The sequence below is a fragment of the Diadema setosum genome, chromosome 15 (genome assembly GCF_964275005.1).
Source record: "Diadema setosum chromosome 15, eeDiaSeto1, whole genome shotgun sequence".
NCBI classification, from domain to species: domain Eukaryota; kingdom Metazoa; phylum Echinodermata; class Echinoidea; order Diadematoida; family Diadematidae; genus Diadema; species Diadema setosum.
Genome location: NC_092699.1, coordinates 36,070,950 through 36,080,486, shown reverse-complemented (window position 1 = coordinate 36,080,486; position 9,537 = coordinate 36,070,950). Strand labels below are relative to the sequence as shown.

The window sequence follows — 9,537 nt, the reverse complement described above, 5'->3', positions numbered from 1 at the left end:
AAAAGTCCAGTCCTCATCTCCATCAATACTATACCATCCGTTTTCCTGCCATCATTTACGTTTTGTCCCTCAAGTCGGACGAATTTGCCACAAAAGTGGTTAGGAATAACAATTAAGGATAAATATCGTCACGCAATTTCTAGGAAACATTGAACCATTAATGGTTAGGTTCTCTGATATAATTGTTTTGTTTATTCATCCATTAAAAACACGAAGAGTATGGACTGAAAATTTCCAAATTATTATGCAGTAGTCTCCGTATTATTGGGTAGTGTCGGACAGAGCCATTCTTTTACCCCCAATTAAGCCATTTACCAGATATACGGAGAGCATGTTTCATTTATGTGACTAAAATTGGTGACAGATAACCAAGTTATAAAGTGAAAGTAAGGGTTCTATCTCCTCTCGACACCTCAAGGGTTTTTTCAGAATGGGTATGCTTTTATACACCCATTTCAACGATTTTCGGCAGGGAACTATGAAAATGGATCAGTATCTGGAAAATTTCTACTCATTGGACCGAAATGCCTACTTGATTATCATTTAAAACCAAAACGTAGTTCGAATCTCGGAAGGGCTCAAAATTCATCTTCAATCAATTGGAAGTTACTTCCAATACATCGAAATGTTCTACCAAGAATCTTGCTGGCTGACGCGATTTGGTAAGATGATTAGTTGTTCGGAGTGTTTCGAGAGCAAAAGTAAGTCAAGAATAATCTCGGTCGAAGTACACGAATTTTACTCTACAGGGAAGCCCTGCTCGTTAAAGGAAACCAAAACCAGAAGGGAAATATGGATTGAGTGGAAGCAGCAACATTAGTAGAACACATCAGTGACCGTTTGAGGAAAATCTTACAGTCGATGCAGAAGTTACTAGTATGAAGTTTTGATGTTGGAACCAATGGACAAGTAGACTACTTGAGTTTATGACATCATGTGTGGACAACAATCTAAAGACTGCTGCTTTCAGAAAGCAGGGAAAATAATTAATACCCTTAACTTATGTCACTTTCAAGTTGATGGAATCTATAATTTTAGTGAAACAATAATTTTTATGGAATTCTCTTTATATTTTCTTTATATTGTTGCCTGTCCACACATGACGTCATGATCTCTATTAGTCTCCTCATCCAGTGATTACAAAAAAACCCTAAAAATAACTGTTGCACCGATTGTCCGATTTTCCTCAAACTTTCACTGATGTGTTCTACTAATGTTGCTGCTTTCACTCAATCCACATTGCTCTTTGGGTTTTGTTTCAAAGAATGATATCATACAGAAAATAATCGGTTATAAAAGGAATTCCACAAACAAACAATCACTTTTCTTGCGCAATGAAAGAGCACTTGACTAACTGCTTTCAGAAAGCAGAGGAAATTTTTGCTACCCTTAACTGCCAGTATCAAGCTGATGGAATGTATAATTTTCATGATTTATTTTTGTGTGTGGAATTCCCTTTACATTTTCTTTATATTGTTGTCCACACATATGACGCCATAACCTCAAGTAGTCTCCTCATCCAGCGGTCCTAACACCAAAAACTTAAAAAGTTCATAACTTTTGTATCGATTATCCGATTTTCCTCAAACTTTCACTGATGTGTTCCACAATAAATGTTGCTGCTTTCACCCAATCCACATTTTATCTTTGGGTTTGGGTTTCCTTTCAGCTCTATGAAATTATCTCTTTTTTGTTTTAATATATGAGATTAAAACCTAAAATGGTTTTAATCTCATATACATTGTATTAAAACAAATATATATATATATATATATATATATATATATATATATATATATATATATATGTATATACAAATATGTATTTGTTTATCAATAAAAACAATGATTAATCGATTATGAAAAATCTCGTAGAAACCACGATGGGGTAAGCTCTGAGATTGCAGACTTCAGGCAAACCTTTTCGGCTAATATTTCATACTTTTGTTGTGAGCCAACGGAAACCGTGTTCTCACAGCGTTATTTCACCCAAAATTTCTTATGGAAACGAGTACATCTTAAAAGCAATAATCGACAGTTCCTACTGGCATGAGAGAGCTATTATTTAGCTTTTTAAAGTATAACATTCATCGGAATAGTTTGTTCAGTCTGAACGTCAAGTATAGGGTCTACCAAGTACCCGATAAAGCGGTACCCATTATCCGGAGACTACTGTATTACGCGTTCTTCTTTCTCAAACGTACAATGAACTATTACTACTCGTACGGATGACTCCCAATATTATTCAAAGCATGATTCTACACCCATCTATTGGCTGGCACGCCCTGGGTTATTTGTCATGTGAACACATAAAAATGAATCCTCTATAGTGTTACACGCAAACACAGCCAAGCGATACACACAAAGCTACGGCGATTGTTATGTAAAATACTGTTGACTGGTACCACCGTAGTCACACCTTCACTCTTTCCAGGGAAGCTGCGGGACAGACTATCGTTTACGCACTCACCGTGGCGACACACACATACACACAAGCCTGCATTGCGTACACACACTATAATCGTCGTGTACGTTCATTCACTTGTATCCTGTTTTCTGCGGAGTAGGCCTATACGGTGTTATTTTCTTCATTGTTGCAGGTAAGAAAACAGATTTTACTGAATATCTTACTTGCAATGATTGGTCATACTCTCTGGAAAGTGTTTTATGATCCTCTTTTTGTCCAGCCAAGTTGGCATGACAGTACAAGCATTTATGCAAAAAGTCCTAGCAGAAGGTAAAGGTGCGGCTCAGAACAACACTGGTTACAAAGGTGATGACATCGTTATAGCGTGTAGTACTATCTGTTGTTGAAAGCATTCCAGCTACATTGATTACGTAATGAAAGATTCTCAGGCGTGGGGACCTGTGAAAGTGCATTTTATGTAACGATGTTGTATTATATACATAGGCGTATGCTCAGCTCAGCTTTGCACTGTTTTAGATTTTAGAACTAATGCATTTAGCATGTTTAGGGCGGTGGAATTATAGAGAAAACCTCCCTTGTGAACAGAGAATGCGTGTTTTGATGTTGTGGATTGCGTAATATTATCGGACTTCCCCTTGACGTAAAAACTGCGATTGACATTATCAACATCGCTTCGTAGTAGAGGGTTACTATCATTCCAGACTGCAATAACAGACATTGTGATGTAGACACATCACTTTGAACTGAAACACTTCATCTATCAGCATCTCCTCGTCAAATGTAATATGATTTGCATATCAAAACATTATTTGAAGAATGTAAAACCAGAGGATTGTCCTTACAATGTATTTCTAATTTTTTAACTTTGTATATTCATTTAACATTAATCTGATTCCTGCATGAATGCAAATAAGATGTAGGGTTGAGGTTTACTCTTCAAACAATAACCGGACTGTATAATCTTTTGTATGTTTGAAATAGCATTTGTATCTCTGAAATATTACACTCCATGTTAGTTCTCCAAATAAATTCTAATTCTATGTCCTAAAATTACTATATTTCATCACTCACAGGATGTCAGCTCAATAAGTATAATTTGAAGAAGTCAAGAAAAGGTCTGCCTTAGTCGAGGGGCTTTATAAGAACTGTATTTTGTAAAATTTTACATAAATATAATATACTTTTTCATCAAACAGTAAATTTGTCGCATATTATGCCGCTAGATGAGTCGATGATGTCATCAACTCGCAACCTGATTGGGTCAAATTAAATGTTTCTTGTCTTAGGAGACAATTGAACTCTTTCCCTTCTATACTTTTACTATTTACATCCATCTTATTTCAATACCTGAATACGACGCAAAATTTGATGAAAATTGTGCAGGTGATTTTTTTTTTTTTTTTGAGTTTTCACTTCAAATGAGAGGGAATTAGTGACGGTTTTCGTCAAATGGAGATTCGCCATCCAATCTGCACACCTGATTTCGACTAGTCGGATCTAACACCATTTCTTACCAACAGTTTAGAATTTGATTAATTGGTGTACATGTACATTGTAAGTTGAAAATCTAAAAACCTACCGATTTTGCCCTACTTTATATACTCCACTGGCTACCAAATGTCAGCTTGAACAAGCTGATTATTGCACTGTAATTCCAGTCAGTCCATACAGTATACAGTGTACATACACTTAAAATGTCAATCATTGGAGTCCTACAACGGTAAGGATTTGCATTGCTCTCTACAAGTCGGTGCCATGACAAACATTATGGGCAGCATTTATAGTCGCTATAGTCACGATATTATAGTCATATAATACTGTATATAGTCGCTCTCTCTCTCTCTTTGGTTAATTCTCCTCATTTCCCTATAAAAGTTGTGTCAATATTATTGCAATGCTTATCATTGTCAGAATTTGAATGCTAATCAACCTTCATTACTTTTTCATTTTTCTCTGTCTTCTACACTGAGGACATAAAAAAGAAAAGTCATAAGGGCCGCCGGGGAGGTGCACAAGAGGCAATATGGCTTGACGCAGTCCTTTTATGTTTTTTCCAAAGTCAATATTTCAACTGGAGCTGGTTTGCAATCTCTTATTGTGAATGTTTATACTTCCGTGACAAGACTTCTGTGAAGTTACAATTAGACAAGCTTTGCCATGCTATTCGGGGCAAGGAAACATGGACTAAATCTATAGCCGTGTCGAGATGAGGGAATTGTGAATAATGAATGCAAACATGGAGTGAACGGTGAAATAGTTTATAACAAGGTTTGCACGTACATAAGGTAGCTGTGCGTATAGGTCTGGTTTAATGCGAGTGTGATAGATCATACAGGGCGACATACTGCATGGAAAACAATACATTATTGTGAGGTCAGACACAAAGGCATGTATCATTCATTATATTGGTATAGGGCCTAGGGGCCTATAGCCTATATGCCACAAATTGCGTGTACGTACATTAGCATGTCAACACTATACTCATAACAGATAGATATTTCATGGTTAAAAATACCATGGAATACCATCGGTTTTGTTTTGGTATCGCATTCATCATGTTTATTTTGCCATAACGACTGAAACGGCGGTGCCTGAATATCATGTGAAAAAAAGAGAGAATTCACCTTGCCATCTAAATTTTGGCGCCGCGGCGAAGTTGTAACAGCTGCTTGCGCACAAGATCATAGATGCCCCGTTAAACACAGACACACACATACATTAAACACAGTTTGTACGTGCACACATGTTTATACATACCAGCATGCATACATTTATGTTATGACCCTCTTGTAAAATTACTGGCACAACATAAACCCGCATTACACATTATCTCCTTTTTGTTTTATCGTGCAGAATATGTCACAGCCTTCTCTTTTATCTTTTATCATTAGTTGAAAGCTAAAACTATAAAGACTTATTAAGTAACATTTTTCTCTAGCTCATAAACACCATTTGAGATCAACGGGGGACAGCAAGGAAATAACACTCTTTCTTTCGTCAAGTTCTTTCTTAGTGTACATTGGCTTGTGTAGAAAGCATGCAATCCACTTTCGTAGAGTGCATACAGTGATGTTTTTCGCAACAGTGTATGGCAACCACGAACTCACACAGACCAACGCACGCACACATTATACGCACACATACACACAGTAGTCTCACCAAACTATTAAAACAACCTTTGTACCACGGACTGCATAATATGAGTGACAATAGGCGCCAAAGCCCTTGATAGTGGCGTATGGTTTATATGGTCAAGTCTGACGTCAACTTCACACCAAAGCAATCATTCCAAGAGAATATAGAATGTGACAGTTCGTCCCGTACTTTCCTTTATCTGCTCTGTAGATTATTATATATGCAAGAGTTAGTGTACTTAGTATAGGTAAAGGTAGTGTACAAAGGCAGTATAAGCAATATAGGTATAGAGTAAAATGATTAATTGACACAAAGACGTGTTGGGGGAAAAGTAGATGGAAATACGAGTTTAATATACGCGCAAATTCAATGTATTGTCAGTATGTAAACCAGGTGTATGTCGAGGTAACAGTGTACACTGTGTCTGTCCTGATTAAAGATATTGCAAAAGATTTTTAAATGCATGTATTTCCATAACCTTGAACATGATAGATTGATATACCGTATGTCAAAAAAAAAATACAACGGTACCCTCAGCAATGATATCCTTAAAAATAGTGAATCAATCTAAATATTTATTCAGGGTTTGAAACTATAACTCATTGCCCACATCTTACAGAAAACCCCATTCAATTTGCTTTAGTGGTCAAAGAGAAATGACATGTTTTGTAAAGGATGTCAGGAGTCTCTTCGCTCCAAGTTCTGTCTATTGTATTCACATAATTATAAAAGCATCGAAGTGCTAAACTTGGAAGAATCAGACTCATGACATGTTTTACAACAATCCACATTTCTCTGTTACCGCTTAACAAAACTGAATGGGATTTTCAACAAAATAGAGCTAAGATATTATGTTTCTAGACCCTGCAGTAGCATTTAGACATTTTAATGATAATTATATTGGGTGTTATCGATGCGAAAATCTGATTGATTTTTTTTTTTGAACATACTGTACTGTTGTGACCAGGACCCAGCAACATTAATGGAGAGTCCTCGAATATTACGATGCCATTATGATTATTATTTTTATCATGTGCTAACTTCAAAGAGGACACTTACGATTCTTGCGTGTTTATGATTGGAATTAAAATGTATGATCGTTTTAACACAAACATGTGACAAAAGATACAAATATGTTTATTTCAAATTCCCTGAAGGAAAAGGGAAACCACAATAATCACCACGCCCAGCTGAGTTGATATGGTTTTTCTTTTTAAATGCTAGAATTCAAACCAAGCCATATGATGTTGTAGTGGACTTGGTCTATTTCGCGTTTTGTTTGTTTATTTGTTTGTTTATTTGATTATCTTTTTTTTGGGGGGGGGGGGATTAATCTCCTAAAAGGAGCAAACTCATCCCATTTTATCTTATTGTTAGTCTGTATAACAATAAAATGGAATGTATACCCCCTTTTTTTAAGGCGAGTTGTGGACCTCACATGGAAACGTGATATGTGTACTTTCTAGGCCATAGTAGGACTTTTGCCTTGTGCATATACTGTACGTACACTGTATGACTTCCATTGGGAAATTATAGTAAAGGTAATATTTGTTCATAACGCGTTCCATTCCTCGTAACAACCATGCATGCATCCTCTTTGAAAAGGCGGTTTGACTTTTGGAGCAGAACGACGCAGGTATAACAGGCACATATTATAGGGTATTTCTTCAGTTTGTCATCATTGTGCCTGTGGAAGGCCCACAGTATGTCGTGGTATGAATGTTTGTCTGGCAGATAATAGACATCAATTTTTATGTTTTTCCAACTTCTTTTCGGAACTGCGTATTGCATACCTTTGCCAGCTTCAGCATTGTGAATAGTAATATCTGAACTGAAGGGGAAGACAGCCAGCGGGCATTTTCCATTGACATGAAAACTAGTCATCATAATATTATGCACACACGGCTTTCCTTTTCACACCCTTCGCAGTTGGGTTTTTAAGTTGCATGTGTGTTTAATATGTGTGGTGCTCACGCAATCAGTAAAATTGTAATTTGATGTGAACCTAAGGTAAATAACATTGACGATGTGTGATTGATGTGTGTGTGGGGGGGGGGGGGGGTCGGGATGGAGTCAGTCTGAAGAGCAAAATAAAGGGAATGTTGAGAGAAAGAGATGAGTCACGTGATATTTCTAATGCCTTTCGTGAGTGGTTATCGTGCCTTTCGCCCTCACATTCCAGATACGGTGTACCGTGTAATTTACCGCCTATTGGAAGTTTGTCCCCCAAAGGTATATGAATTTAATGAATTCATGCAGTCAAATTAGTGAAAACCTTAAAAATTGTGAGAAAAAAATAAAATTGAGGAGAATCAGGCTGTCTGCTCAATAGTCGATAGCATTTTAAATACGCTGTCACTAACTATTAACTCCACACGCATTTTACTTGTCTACTCTAGATCGGAAGTCTACTTTGGTGTACAGCTATAACTTGTTAATGTCGCACTTCCAAAAAGCATTGATAATGGTATATCAAATACAAGTCGAGAGAAGCTGCATAATTATATAACCTTTCAAAAAATTACAGTTCAGCAAAGTATTTATAACGTTCTGATGTTTTCACACTTTTTAGATTATATGGTATAGGCCCAGGTCAAGCTATACCGTTGTAGCATTAACATTTTAGGGGATATTTAGCGTTTTGATCGCTATTACGGCAGTCATCCTTCCTGTGTCGTATACGCATTTCTACATTTCAGATTTTTTTTTTATTGTAATAGTAACAAATCAACATGAATATTAATCATGAATAGTCTCCAGAAAGATGGAGAGTATGTGTGTGTGTGAGTGTAAGTGTTTGTGTGCCAGTTTGTATTATTTGTACTATTGTAATTTAGTCATTTTAGCTTATCAAGTCAAGGGTTAAAATATCTGCCAACTCTGAATTTTACTGCATATTTCATGTCGGTGAAAATTACATAGATATGATAGGGCTAATTTCATCTCCACAGAATATAAGAAAAAAATGTTTGCGCAAAATTTCGAGAAAAGTAGGATATCAATCTTTCATGCGTTGATAGCTTGAGAATCGGTTGACACTGAAGCATTTGAGAGGCCTTTAGCAATTCTGCAGTCAAAAAAATAATATTTGAATTACAAAAGCCTAATATGTACGTAAATCTGATTCTACGAAACACTAACAATGACTAACGAAAGTCTTGATAAAAAAAAAAGAAAACAGCCCACGTCATCAAACTCTTAATGCGGTTTTTTTGCAATTAGATTTGTCAACTCTACCATATTGCCTAATATTTCATTACCTCTTTTTGATAATACGTGGAATGTCAATGGGTTGTTCAGTGACGCCGGACCTTGAGGGTTCAAAGAGACTACCGGATGATTTTCAGACTGTAGTATTTGAACATAAATATTGGTCATCATTATACTGGATACAATAGTGATTGAGATGAAGGGTGAGAACGTATTCAAAATTCAAAACAAATCACAATGAACGAGGATGACGATATAGCAGCTTCACATGACTTTGTTCCCAAGGAAGCAAAAAAAAAAAAAGAAAAGAAAAGAAGAAAGCATGAACAAACTTTACAAAGATTAAGTTGTTCAGCAAGTAGTATTGTAGTGGAGTTACATTGCTAGAATTATGTTAGTCCCGAGAGCTCTGTCATCTTTGTTCAGTGGGTTACTTTTTTTAAGTTTTCCAGAGTATTTGATCATCACATTCTGCTCAAGAGCACAATTTTAAATTCCACAAATCTACGCATGGCGCAATTGATTTCGATATCGATCATGATGTGAAATTATTTCAAAAATCGTATGGAATTATCCCTTTAATAGCCAGAGCAACATACACTAACTCGCTTGTCCCTCTCCATATAACATTAATAATAATGTCCATTCATATTACAAAAGTAGAATGAAGAGATGTCAGCATAGCCGTGGTTGATGTAGATTGTAGTATAATTTCTCAAAATTGCAAGGACCAATATACCATTGGCAGGGGCTATAAATTTGTCT

General features: G+C 36.2%; 1 protein-coding gene across 1 annotated transcript in view; it reads left to right on the top strand.

The window, feature by feature from the left end:
• Positions 1–2,566: 2,566 nt before the first annotated feature.
• Positions 2,567–9,537, top strand: part of LOC140238719 (phospholipid scramblase 1-like) — a 39,060-nt gene continuing 32,089 nt past the window's right edge. The window contains exon 1 of the mRNA XM_072318615.1: positions 2,567–2,599. The gene's annotated coding sequence lies outside the window, so the exon portion shown is untranslated. The remainder of the gene's footprint in view (positions 2,600–9,537) is intronic.